This window comes from Durio zibethinus, chromosome 14 (assembly GCF_047325235.1).
Source record: "Durio zibethinus cultivar Kanyao isolate XHJ-2024 chromosome 14, ASM4732523v1, whole genome shotgun sequence".
Taxonomy (NCBI): Eukaryota; Viridiplantae; Streptophyta; class Magnoliopsida; order Malvales; family Malvaceae; genus Durio; species Durio zibethinus.
The window spans coordinates 24,996,026-25,010,538 of NC_143175.1; the positions used below are offsets into that span (position 1 = coordinate 24,996,026).

General features: G+C 34.4%; 2 pseudogenes across 7 annotated transcripts; both read right to left on the bottom strand.

The window, feature by feature from the left end:
• Positions 1-154: 154 nt before the first annotated feature.
• On the bottom strand, positions 155-3,042 carry LOC111293909 (laccase-17-like; annotated as a pseudogene). The gene is made up of 6 exons (XR_016327861.1): positions 2,752-3,042; positions 2,384-2,535; positions 2,039-2,283; positions 1,823-1,951; positions 751-1,715; positions 155-532 (listed from the first exon to the last, which is right to left on the bottom strand). The product of XR_016327861.1 is annotated as a laccase-17-like (transcript).
• A 7,110-nt stretch (positions 3,043-10,152) lies between these two features.
• Positions 10,153-14,248, bottom strand: LOC111294161 (E3 ubiquitin-protein ligase RDUF2 pseudogene; annotated as a pseudogene). Of its 6 annotated transcripts, none has more exons than XR_002690701.2 (3): positions 12,955-14,248; positions 11,058-11,129; positions 10,153-10,945 (listed from the first exon to the last, which is right to left on the bottom strand). The product of XR_002690701.2 is annotated as an E3 ubiquitin-protein ligase RDUF2 pseudogene, transcript variant X5 (transcript). The 6 variants fall into 6 exon arrangements; XR_016327865.1 differs by having other exon boundaries at positions 11,058-11,620; XR_016327866.1 differs by lacking the exon at positions 11,058-11,129.
• Positions 14,249-14,513: the final 265 nt, after the last annotated feature.

Sequence of the window (14,513 nt, forward strand, 5' to 3'; positions counted from 1 at the left end):
ATGTATATCCTTGGTTTAGCCTTGAATGCCAGCGGAAATGGCCACCATGACCATAATGTAACACGTAAATTGCATCTCTTTTCACTAGGCAACTTGAGCTATGCTGGTGCCAAATTTGGAAAAGATTTGAGAGTGGGATCTGGACAAATTTGGGAAAGATTTGTAGAAAATCTATCTATGTAGATTCTGCCACACATCAATATTTTGTACAGTAGTATATATCATGATAACCTATAGAAAAAGCCGCACCAGTTCTTTTTCTGGTTTTGGGTACACTGACGTTATCGTAAACCCAAAAACAGTCTTAAGCAAAGAGAGCCTAGCAGCCATACTTGTGGCATATAAGAATAGGAAATAAATTGAATAGAATGAAAACCGTCAAATTGAAAAGAGTGAAACGATCAGCATTTAGGAAGATCAGCAGGCGGAGGTAGTAGCTTCTGTTTGTGGCCTTTTCCATTGTTGACTACCCATGCCATCTTCAAGCCCCAGCTAGTGTGTACTTCCAGGTGGCAGTGCATAAACCAAACGCCTACTCATGCACCAATATGTAAAATTAATCAAAAGAATTAGAGAACTATAGTTGATAAGATTAATGATGAAAGCATGTTTATGTAAATCGATAACTCTTTGATTTGTCCAACTAAAATGATTTGCCAAGCTACTTGCCATCTGATTCTCTTCTGTAGTCTATATGCCTATCTGATAAGTAAATTATGCAGAGTTAATAATGTAAATTATGTAACTCACCTGGGTTGTCTGCAAGGAACCGAATGGCGACCCACCCACCAGATGGTACACCTACTGTGTTCCTCTCCGCAGGGTCAACAAGATTGAATTTGGCAGGGTCCTTTTTGGGGTCAAAGTTGCCAATACCTTGACCCAGAACAAAAAAATTGAACCCATGAAGATGTAAAGGGTGGCTTTCTGCACCAAGGATGCTAGTATCCTGCATCACCAATTCGACGCTAGTGTTAAAAGGTAGCACCACCACCTTGGTGCCGCTGTCCAACATGATGTTTTTGGGTGGTGTGCCTGTGTAGTTAAACTTGAATGGTGGGTTGGTTGGGAAGTTGGTGGTGTAAACTCCCTTTGATTGGTTAAAGAAGTGAGCCTGGAGAAGAGCAATATTTGGTTGCACAAATGAGACATTGTTAACTGCGGCTGCTGGCCTAGTGTTTTTGGGACCTTGGCATGTTTGGTTTTGCGAGCACGGGAGTATCCCCAGCCCAACTGTGAAGAAGAAGCGTCTATCAAATTTTTTGGGGATTTTGCAGGGAATTTAGCAGTGGCGAGGCTACGGATTTTCTTGCTGAATTTCATAGCAAAGGTGGAGTCATTAAACTGCGGAAGTTTTGCTTTTAGAAGCGGCAGGTTCTTGTTATTAGAGTTTGAGGCAGAAGCAAATTTCTTATATTCTAGAATTCCTATTGTCGTGGTGTTGCCAAAAGAGGCAGGTCCAGTGGCATAAGGTCTGGCTGACATAGCAAACTTCGCGTTTGGGGTCTTCGATTGGGCCCTGAGAAGGACATTAGCGGTCTGCCCGGGAGTGATAAGTACAATATCTGTTTTGAAGGGTTTGACATAGACTGCATCGGCTTCTACAACAGTGAGGGTGTGGTTTGCAATTCTGAAAAAGAGCTCATCATTGAGTGCAGCGTTGATCAAACGGAGAAGATAGGTTTTACCCGGTTTCACCTTAAGCTTGAATGTTTCTGCATAAATTTAGTTTACTTGTTTTTAGTGTGTCCCAGAATCGGAACCTTTGCAGTGGAAATTGACAATGTTGGTTTCAGATATTGACAGTAAATATATGTAGTACCTTTTTCTGAGCAGTTGTAAGAGGGCCCTGGGAGACCATTAATGGTGAAGGCATCTGAGATATTTGGTGCCCCTCCAGTTGCCAGGGCCTGGTTGATAATTGTTTCTGTGTCAGCTTTCCACCACTCCCCTGCAATTTGAAGCAAAACTCAAAATTAATTTAAGATTATTCTTCTTTTAGTGCCTGATGTGATGGAATATAGATTATGTCGATTACCAAATATGATGGGAACTTCTTTGAAGGGCTGGGGAAATGGGTAAGGGGCATGTCGTTTGGGAAGGATGACAATTGGTCCATAAAGAGTAGCTCTTAGCCAAGAGATGTGAGCATGCCAAAATAAGGTCCCTCTTTGGCCAGTAATGGTGAAGTTATATACATATGATTGCCCTGTCTGAATTGGGCACTGTGTGATATAGGCAGGTCCATCAGCCCATCCACTCCTTAGCTGCCGGATTCCATGCCTAGTTTCCAAGTGAAAAGCCAGCATTGATATACTTATAAATAAAATCCTTACCATTAAAAAGAGAGAGAGAGAGAGCAGTAGGAAGTCAAATTTCATACCAGTGCAGAGTAACATTGTATTGTACATGGTTAACAACCTTGATCAGAAGGCGATCACCTTCCCTTGCTATTATCCGAGGCCCTGGGAACTGGCCATTGACTGTCACAATGCTCTTTGTTTGACACAACCTTGTCACATTTTGCATCTTAATCTGTAAAGGATTAACAAGAAAAAGTAAGAACAAAGGGATAGAAATGTTAGCCTAAGCTGTAGGCATACTTAGAAAGTGCACTACAAGAGCTTAGGAAACAGCCATGCGACGTGTTAATAGACTGTTAGACTCTCAGTTCTAAGTGATTATGATTCAAATCCCGACAATTTCAGATTAAAAAAAAAATAGAAGAAGAAACAGGGATCTAAAATTTACATTAAACTTGTAGTGCCTGGTAATGCTTGCATACTTTGCAAGTGCCAAATCGGGTAACAACCAGACAGCACATAACGCTAGGAACAAAGACCTGAAAGCGGCTGATGATGTAAGAGGAACAGAAACCATTTCTCTTTTCTGTTTTCTTATAGTAATATTTTTGTGGTGATCCAGCAAAAATGAAAAGGATAGTCAAAGTGGGATCAAACTTATTTGGATGCAGAGAACAGGAACAAGTGAGGCATTTTATATAGGGGGAGAACGACTGACTTGTTTGGTAAAATTCGGATAATACTTGTTGCCCTTTAGACAAGTTGTATTTTCAACTGCAATTGGTTCGACAGGCTGCCGGTAAATCCCTTTAGAGTGATGTCCAAGCCAGCGAAGATTTTTCCTGATGGAAATCTAATTTTAACCCTAAATTCCTCATCTAAAAGTTGCCATAGTACCCAAATTAAAAAATTTTAAAGATGTCATAAGCTTAATGAACACATAAATAATGCTTTATATCACAGTCAGTCAAGAACTGGTAAATTTGGTTCATTAGAAAAGTTAAAGCTCTTTCTCTCTTATGAAAATCTTTGAAAACCCACTACATGATTCTGAATTTCTAATTAATTAGGATTGAAAATGAACCGTTTCCTCCATATTTAATCCTTGGACAAGAGGAATTATTTGAGGATATAAATTTCATTGAGGCGGTGGGATAATCAATTAGTTCAAAAGAAAATTATATGAAGCAGATGAAGTTGAATGGTTTGATTAATCCATTTATTAGTAAAGGTGGGTTAATGTGGGCATGGTTGCTGGGTAGCCTTCATCCTACCGTTCATACTTGTCAATGAAGCCAAAAGAGAACGTCCTTAAACCATCTTGTTAGCTGTCGGTTGTTCCTACCCGCACATCCATCTCCAAGTTGCTTAACAGCTTCTGATGTTACCTTGCTGCAACATTTCTTACACTGACCCTTCTCTTAATAGATCTAAATCTAGCTCTTTCTTGTTGGGTTTTGCCTTCAATTACTATAACAGTTTAGATTTTAAAACTTTCAAAAGTAGGAACCTACCATAGATGAGAATATAAACATATTATCATTGAAAAATATGAAAGTAAGACGAGTTTTACTCAAGTTTTGTCCAAAATTCTAATCTTGTTTCCTACAAAAATTTTTGATAGGTACAAAAACACCAAAGCATGTAATAATGTTTAGGGAAAAAAAATTCTATAAAATTAAATAAAGTGTTGAAAATTATTGAAATTATTAATGGTTTAATCTCTTTATATTTCTTTTGGTCATTTGAAAATTACTTTTTTTTTTTTAAACAACTAACTTCCTGGATAATATCAAGGTTTCCTTGATGATACAGGCTGTTCATATTTATGGACCATTTATAAAGTTATATGATGGGCTGCTGGGGTGTTACTTGCCCAAGGCCCCAAGCTGCCAAGCATGAAGCATCCGCAACACTCTAAAAGAAAGAAATGTTTTGCGTACAGCATAACTTATATGAACCGTAGGGAAATTTGACTAAAGTAGTTAGATAGGGTCTTTAGATTTTACAGCAGAAATTAGGATTAAAATCACAGAACAGAGAAGGATGCGAAGGCATTCATTTGTCAATTTGATTCAGTTTGCCAAGGCCACTACAACGAGCACATACGATTAGAGCTGGGTCCTTCCGTGCAGCATTGGGCATAATCCATGTCTATTGTTGTCACAGGTTATAAAGAGCAGTGGAACAAAAAACGATTCCTCAACTATTTTTGTGGCACATGGCAAGGAGATGTCTTACAATTTCTCAAAAAATGGGAAACTATGACCTTCAGAGAACAGCAGAAATTAACGTTGTTAGCCGTAGAAAATATTCCTCAATTACTAAAAGATTTAACCCAAATCTTAAAAAATGAGTTTTGTGAAAGTATAAAATCTCTGGATCCCACACAAGAAGCTCAATTTATTTTATCAAAACTAAAATTATGTGATATTAGGAATCTTAATGATTTCTCTAAAAAATATCTTTTTGAATATAAAAAATTAGATGAAAAACATTCAAAATTTTGGGTACAACAATATTTTCTCAAACTTCCCTTACCATGGGATGAATGATGTTCTCAAAATTATCCTGTTTATTTAAAATTAAAACTCAAAACAGTTCATACTGTAAATCTCAGTATCGAACTCTATGATACTCTTAGATGTAGAATACATTATGTTCAAACTTAGATCACAGAATACTACTTCAAGCAAAAAGCTACCAAGCAGGTAAAATCCAAACTCTAGTATAAATAATGTACAAAGATTTTGGAAAGTGAATTTGAATTTGGCTGCACTAAATAGTTTTTTTCAAAGAAAAATCGTTTTAAGAAAAAAAACGAAAATATCTTTGAAAAAAGTGAAAACCCACTACAGCTTTTAAGCCTAAAAAAGGTAAATTTGTTGTTAAAAAGAAGAAAAATCTTCTAAATAAAATTGTAAATATCTTTTTTGTGATCAAGAAGGTTACTATACAAATAGTTGCCCTAACAAAAGGAAAAATGCCAAGAAAATGATCAAAAAACTTGATAAAAATTTTCTTCAAATTTTTTTTACTGATGAATTATCCGACGAAAAAATTTATTATAAAGTTTTTTCTGAAACTGATTATAGTTCTTATGACGATGGATCTGATTTTATTTTCATGCTAAATATTGAAGTTAACTAAGACAATGTTTCGGTTGCTTCTTCTACAGGTACAATAACTACTGAAAGAGAAGGTATGGTTAAACTAAAAAATATTATGAGAAAAAACTCATTCTATTTTTGAAGAAAAAATCAAAGAATTACAACTCATCAAACCAGATGAGATTTACAAAACAAGTTGGTTTAAAAAATTTCAACCTTGGTATCAGCATCATATAAAAAAAACTATCTGGTGATACTGTTGCCAACGATTCTAAACAATGATTGGTCAAAATTTTTCTTTTTATTAAAAAAAAATAAACCATTTTCTTTCCAAATATCCCAAGGTCAAATACATCCATATAGGTATGATTTTGATCACCATTAAACCATTATTTTTATCTACAAAAGATATTTCAATAATAACTGTTTGAATAGATAACCGTTTTTAAAATCCTGTATCTTCTTCTTAAGCTCTTTGTTTTAAAGTTCATACGTGTATATCTGAGTTGTTTGTTGGCGTTTGTGGCCTGAGTTACCTTATTTGCTAGCGTTTTTAGAACAGCACACCGATTTTAAGCACCAGAAATATGAAAACTTATGAAGAAAATACTTGTATTTATAAATATAAGTCTTATAATCACAATTTTCATATAGATCTTAAGTATGAATCTAGTAATATTAGCATAAGTAGAACTGTAAATGGTTTAATAGATTTAACTTATTCTTTCTTTCATAAATTTTTTTATAAAAATGGATACTATAAAAGATAAAGTAGATATGCTTGTAAAAAAGATGAACCAAAGACATGTTCTTCCAGACATATCTACAGACTTTGGATCTCTTTATTACAGTAATATTATGATGAACGATGAAAAACCTTCATCTTCCTTAACAAAAGAGAAACAAGAAAAACTTGATTTCGACTCTTATAAATATATTATTGACAATTTTAAATATAAAATGAAAAAAATGGAAGATCTGCAAGAACATATTGATTATCTTCAAGCTATAGAGACCCTTTATGAAGAACATAAAAGAATCTTTATTAAGTATAATTATCATTATATGCTTAACTATGACACAACCAGTGTTAGAAATGAAGAAGCAAATAATGATTTAGTAGCTGATAATTTTAAAATTTTTGCTACTAACCCAGTAGTCAAGGATGAACCAATTTCATCAGATGAAACCATATCAGATGACACTGATAGTTCTGAAGATCAACTAGATCCAGAACCAAATCAAATTTCTATCCCTAAACTAGAAGAACGTGGGAAGAGAAAAGCATCTGCAATATCTAATCCAGATATTGATGATGCTTTAAGATTTCCAAATTTGCTAGATCCAAATATTATGGATCAATATTTTTCTCATCTGAAAAAAAAATATTCTCACCTAAACAAGGATGAGATAAAATAAATATCTAAATCTCGTCAAACAAGTCAGGTTAAGATCGAAACCTTTATCATCGATTCGTTAAACAAATGAACAGTTTCACAAGGTGGTACTTATTTGAATTTAACCAAAGTCCCTCTCAAAGACTATGAAAAAACTATAAATGATTGGGCACAATCCATGTCAATTGTTGTCACAGGTTACAAAGAGTAGTGGAACAAAAAACGATTCCTCAACTATTTTTGTGGCACATGACAAGGAGATGTCTTACAATTTATCAAAAAATGAGAAACTACGACCCTCGAAGAACAGCAAAAATCAACGTTATTAGCCGCAGAAAATATTCCTCAATTACTAAAAGATTTAACCCAAATCTTAAAAAATGAGTTTTGTGGAAGTACGAAAATTTTGGATCCCACACAAGAAGCTCAATTTATTTTATCAAAACTAAAATTATGTGATATTAGGAATCTTAATGATTTCTCTAAAAAATATCTTTTTGAATATCAAAAATTGGATGAAAAACATTCAAAATTTTGGTCACAGCAATATTTTCTCAAACTTTCCTCACCATGGGATGAATTATGTTCACAAAATTATCCTGTTTATTTAGAATTAAAACTCAAAATAGTTCATACTGCAAATCTCAGTATCGATCTCTATGATACTCTTAGATGTAGAATACACTATGTTCAAACTCAGATCACAGAATACTACCTCAAGTAAAAAGCTACCAAGCAGGTAAAATCCAAATTCTCGTATAAACAATGTACAAAGATTTTGGAAAATGAATTTAAATTTGGCTGCAATAAACAATCTTTTTCAAAGAAAAATCATTTTAAGAAAAAACGAAAATATTTTTGAAAAAAGTGAAAACCCACTACAGCTTTCAAGCCTAAAAAAGGTAAATTTATTGTTAAAAAAAATCTTCTAAACAAAATTGTAAATATTTTTTTTGTGATCAAGAAGGTTACTAAGCAAATAGTTGCCCTAAAAAAAGAGAAAATGCCAAAAAATGATCAAAAAACTTGATGAAAATTTTCTTCAAATTTTTTTTACTGATGAATTATCCAATGAAGAAATTTATTATAAAGTTTTTTCTGAAACTGATTATAGTTTTTCTGATGATGAATCTGATTTTATTTTCATGCTGAATACTGAATCTAACCAAGATAATCTTTCAGTTACTTCTTCTATAAGTGCAACAACTATTGAATGAGAAAGTATGGTTAAACTCAAAAATATTATGAGAAAAACTCATTCTATTTCTGAAGAAAAAATCAAAGAATTACAACTCATTAAACTAGATGAGATTTACAAAACAAGTTGGTTTAAAAAATTTCAATCTTGGTATAAGCGCCATATAAAAAAACTATCTGGTGATACTGTTACCAATGATTCTAAATAAAGATCAGTCAAAATTCTTTTTTTTACTAAAAAGAAAATAAACCATTTTCTTTCAAATATCCCAAAGTCAAATACATCCATATAGGTATGATTTTGATCACCATTAAACCACTATTTTTATCTATAAAAGATATTTCAATAATAGTTGTTTTAATGGATAACCATTTTTAAAATCTTATTAATGCTGTAATTGGTGGAATCCAATCCAATTTAGTAGCAGGAGTAGTTTTATTTAAAGTTAAACCAAACTATTTTATTTTTATTTTTTATGAAAACATTGAAAAATGTTTATGTTTTCGTGTCAAAATAACCAATTCTGACTTTGAATCCAATTCGCATGACCTTTCAATCAACTGATCAGCAGTTTATGAATTTACTAATACCACAAATAGTTCTATCAAACTGATAGATTTTAATATAACCAAAATTTCTGAACCAAATAGTTTTGATTCTGAAATCAAACCAAAATTGATCCAAATCGAAGATTTATCTATCCCAAAATGATGGTGTCTCGAAGATATCTCAAATACTTTTGAAAAATAAAAAGTATCAAGTTTAGAAATTTTCTCATCAGAAAAAAATCTTTACTTCAAAAATCCACATACATCAACCAGTTTTAATCTGAACCTGATTTTACCCCTTACTAATACTTTTGATCATCAACAAGATAATGATGTAGAGAGTATAACTAGTAATCAATCTTTTTGTACTCCTTATCAAAGTTCTTTTTCAAGATTTCAAGGTACAAACAATACAGAAACCCTACGACGAGCAAATATCATACGTCATACAGATAATACAAGTAAAATTCTAATATTTACAGGAGATAATCCATCTCAGCAAGGTACAAGTGATAACCAATCTTTTTATCATTTTGTTAATATTGTGTTAAACTCACACACCTCTTCTTCTAGAAACACTAAAAATAAAGAAATCAAAATGTTTCATTTTATAAATAATTTTCGCATAATTGCACCTGAAACAATTTTATTCGTTAAAAAGGTTTGATATTATACTTATATACAAGGTTATTTTTATTTTCAAAACTATAAACCATATAGTTTAGATATTTTGATTGACATAGAAGCAACAATCTCTAGCTGTCAACCTAATACTTTACCTTCAACCCTATGGCAAAACATGAAGCATCCGATTATAATAGTAGGTATTGATAGTAAAGAAACCATTGTTAGCCTAAAAGCTAAAAATGTCCATGTTTCCTTAAATGATTTTAAGTTTATAATTCCTAAAATATTATATTTTCCTAACATGCATGGAGACATCTTACTAGAAAATAATTTTATTCATAAATATTTACCTTTTTTCTGTCTTATCAGATCATCTTACTTTTACTATTGATAAAAAATCAATAGATATTCCTTTATTATCCAAGCATAAACATGTTCATGATAATGATTTTCATCCAAAAATAATTTATATATCTGAAATTAAAGCTATAAATGAAAAATATTGGCTTTATAAGATTTTGTAGGAAAACTTCAATGAACCACCGTTGAAGCTCTGGAAGCGAAATCCAAAATATTATGAACTTACTCTTCATGATCCAAAAAAAATTATCAGAATAAAACTCATGATCTATACTAAACATGATATAGATGAATTTGAAATTCAAAATTTATAATTGCTCGATAAAAATCTGATAGAACCAACTACTAGTCTGCACTCCAATCTAACATTTTTGGTAAAAAATCATTCTGAAATTAAACAAAATAAACTCCAAATGATTATCAATTATAAAAAATTAAATCCAAATCTTATTTTTGATGGTTATTTTATTTTTCGAAAAGATATTTTTATAAATTTATCTAAAAATGCTAAATACTTTTTTTAAATTTGATTATAAATTTGATTTTTGATAAATCATATTTACAAATTTATCTAAATTTTTAACTACTTTTAATGCACCAACATATCACTATCACTGAACTGATATCCACTTCACATTGACGAACAAAGCCCGGACCATCACATTTAGGACAGCCGAGATAAAGCAAAACATAAACATGGAATGCTATACAAAATATTAAAATAAATTTTAAACAGAGAAAAAGGATAATTACGACAGGTCCTTGCAGAACAAAATGATTGGAAAAGCGTTCCAACCAGAGCAACAGTGGCCACACCGGCACTTAGTTAGGTTGTACGATCAGCTGATACATCTGCAACTGCTGCAACTACTGTCTGAGATCTCTTTCGGTCCTTCTGTTTCATGGTCCTGGACAAAACTGTTGACCTTAAAGGTGATTTCTTTCGGCCGAAATAACGACAGTTCAGGATATCTGCTCAGTGCTCCCACTTGTTCCCTTACTTTTAACATGATGCAATAGCAATTGAATCTGTTAGCAATGGCATCGGTTACATCATTGCTGACTTTGTAACAAGTCTGCAACAGTTAAGAATGTCAGGTAGCCATTCTCTCTCTTCCCTTTGTGCTGTGGCACTTCTAAAAAATCTCCTCATTCACTTGAAGAAAAAAAAAAGGAAAAAGAAAAACCCTCCTTATTTCTTCTATGGTTGTTAGACGTGACACATAGCAGGCTCTGTGCCAGGGTTGTCTCTAGCATGTGTCAACGGATTTGCTTGCTACTAGTGGATAAGGCCACGTTAGAATCTCAAATTTCTTGTAGTTTCCTGGGTCGGGATGGTCCCTACCAAAGATCTATCATAAGTGATGTCCAATTTTGCCCCCTTCCTGCAAGGCAACAAATCCTGAAGCCAGAATGAAGCTGTTATTTTGCGGCCCAACAAGCTCTCGCAATCAAGCATGTTACTACCACTTGGTATTTTCCTGTGAGAAGAAAATGGGGAAGGCTGTACGAACCCTTGAAATGACCCTTGAAATGATTTCCTTCCCAGTACTACTTTTTCAATGGGGTTCCATTGATTGGTGATCCTGGTTCACCATCCAAGAGAGAAGGTAACTTGTAAAAATGAGTGTGTATACATATCCAAATTACTTAATGTTAGCTGAAGAGCAAATTTTATAATGTATCTAGTTCCTTCAAAGTTACAAGTGCATTACTGGGGGGCTCCTGCAGATCATTTAAATTCATGTACAGCAACAAAAACAGAGGAATGGAGTTGCGACGATGAAGTTAAGATGCTTCAACTTGGATGCCCAGATACTTGATCATATGCAGATAGGAAAATTGACCTTCTTAATATATCTAACATCTCAGCAATGAATAATCCCAAATTGGCACTTCAATCACAAAAGCCTCTAAATAACCTTCTATAATTCCCGCAGAGACTCAGCAGATGCTAACTTCCAGCTAACAACATCCACCCACAGAAATCCAAACAATTCAAAAGGTGGAATTGACCTTCACATCACAGGCCACATTTCCATATCAAACCTTGCTAACAATTATCAATGCAATAGACCTAGTGTAATCGACACCAACTATATTAGCATGTGATTCTGTACATCATTTAACATAAAGTCGCTAACAAGTTGAAATGGATTAGATTCTGAGTATGGGTTATGCTGTCAAATATTTCAACCTAACATGAACAAATTAAGTAATCAACGTCATTTCACCACATGTATGATGTTCAAGAAAGTGTTCACAACAATGACCCTAAATGATGCCCAAACCACAAGTTACAATGAAGAACTGTTCATTAAAAGGATTCTTTATATAGATATTAGATGGTTAAACTATCAATCAGATTTCATAAATTTTACACCAGAATTTTTCTAGACAGAAGAACCCAGTCCATGAACAAAAGAGAGAGAAAGAGCAGCGTGACAATAAATAAAGGTAATCATCAAGCATTTTAACTGGCCTTCTTATTCAAGAATACTACCAAAAATCAAAGAAAAACATTGTACTCATAACATGCAAAACATATAAAAGGAATGGAGATGCAAATGATACATTAACATTGGAACAACTGTAACTGAAAGGTACTGGAAATGCAATCGTAAAGTATAAATGCTCCAAAAAACGTTCTACCATGTTCTATTTTGAATTTAGTATTTCTTCTTTCTAAAATTATGTAAAATGCTGAAGTTATTGATTGAAGCTTTTGATTGCCTTCCTCCAAGATAACCTCAGTAAGACAAAAAATCATGCATCATACAATTACTGATTTTCACCCTTTCAAACTCTCACATCCACTGAAGAAGTCAATGTCTGATTGAAAGAAGAAAAAATCTAGCACAAACAAGAACACACTCTTATAGGGGAAAAAGAAATGATACTATCAGAAGCAACCCTATCCATCCAAAAATTTAAAAACTACTAAGGCAGAGTGTTGGTCAAGAAAAACAAGCAAAGTAGACCAGTTGTTGCAGGTAGATTGGATTCCAGTCAAGTAAAACTAAAAGAAACAACATGACCAACACAATAATTTGAATTAAAAACTGAAAATAAACAACAAAATTCCTGATAACAAATTACAAGTAAGAAAGAAGCAAGAGAATAAATTATCCAGACAACTTACAAATTGAACAATTTTAAGCCTAACATCAATTTAAATGGGGGGATTAGTACCTCAGGAAACAACCACTAAATGATCATAATAGCACATAATTTTCTTCTTGTGCATCATTGGAGCACACACCAACTCACCAAAGACTCTTTCTCTTTTGACAGAAACTAAACTCGAGTAATTCTTCATTCTTTACCAAAAGTGTAGTTATTTACATTAAATTAAAATCATACAATCTACAAACATTCCCTTAGTATCAGATAAAAAGAAAAAAGGTTAACCTGAAAATGATCAAAGAATACATTCCACCATCATTCAATCCTCGAAATGCCATTCGCTATCCATTCTAGATGACCTCCCAAACATTGAACTTGATCTACTTCTCCTCGTAAACCCAGAATCTGAACCTGAACGAGATGAAGAGCTCCTAAACCTCCCAAAAAAAGAAACAAAACTCCGAAAAACCCGCCCTAATCCTCTACTCTCTTGTGACCTTCTCCCACTAGGCGCCCATGAAATCCTTCTAGGAGCACCCGTATTATTAAAACCACCATCCATTTCAGTAAACACAACCGGAAACTCTCTCTCCGCTGCTCTCCTCCCTCCAGTAAACCTGCCAACCGCAAACCCACCTCCCGGTAACCGCCATATCGTTAATCCCACAGCTTCTCCAACTGCCTCGTTTTCACCTATATTATTTCTGTTATTTTCCGTTGGCAACTCGTGGCGGCAAACTGGACAAGAGTTTCGAATCGAAAGCCACGGTAAAATACAATCCGAATGGTAAATATGCTTACAAGGCATTTCCCGAGCTTCGGAATCGAGCTCGAACAGCTCTTTACAAACTGCACAGTGAGATTCCGTGCTAACGTGGTTCCCAACGATCTTAATCACCGGCAATGATTCAATCGCCGCTTTCGAAGCGGGCGGTTGCTCGAAACGGCCAACTCCGTTTACATCTAATTGAGATAACTGATCAACAAGCCGATCAAAGCCCGAACCCATTAAAAACTCCGACATGCTAGCAGGTAAGGGGCGAAGACCCGACCCGGACCCATCATCGTAATAAAGCTCAAAATTGGTGTTTCCTCTTTCAGGAACTAAGCCGTCGGTTTCGGAGCTGGGTCCACGGAGGACAACGACGGGATTGAAAGGGGACCTTTCGCCAGCGTTTCTTCGAGCTCGGCGGAGACGAGGAGTGGCGGTGGGGCTGGGGCTGAGCGCTGGGCTGGGTGTGTCGGAGTACATGGCAGCTGCAGGGAAACGGTGGTAGATGGGAGACCGAGAGGGCGTTTCGATTTCTTCGATGAATCCGCCGCCGCAATCGGGGCAGTGGATCGAATCTTGGGGAGATCGGACCCGGATCAGGATGAACCGGTTGCAGCTGTAGCACCAATAGGGTGATCTAGTCGATTCCATAAAAAAGAAACACTAAAATATTTGAAGAAATGGAAATTTGAGAAATCGGAGAAAATTAAAAACCCTAGAACTTCAGAGAGAGAGAGAGAGCATAAAAGGTGAAAAAAATAGGAGCCGTGGAAGACTAAACGGTGTATAATCGCGTGGTGTGTAATTAAGCGTGGGTTATATGCTTTTAATTACTTTTAAGATGGTTTAATTAACGGAATTTAGTTGCTTAATGGGTTGTCCTGTTAACGACGTTAGTGGGAATTAAACGGAGAAGGAGTTGGAATTTATATGGCCCAATCATTTGAACCAGACACTGGATTGGATTCCAAGAGACTTGTAGCCCAAGTCATTAGTAATTGTCCATGTTTCTATTCAGTAATCAACTAAGAGTTTTAAACCCAAGCCACCATAATCTATTTGGACCGATGGT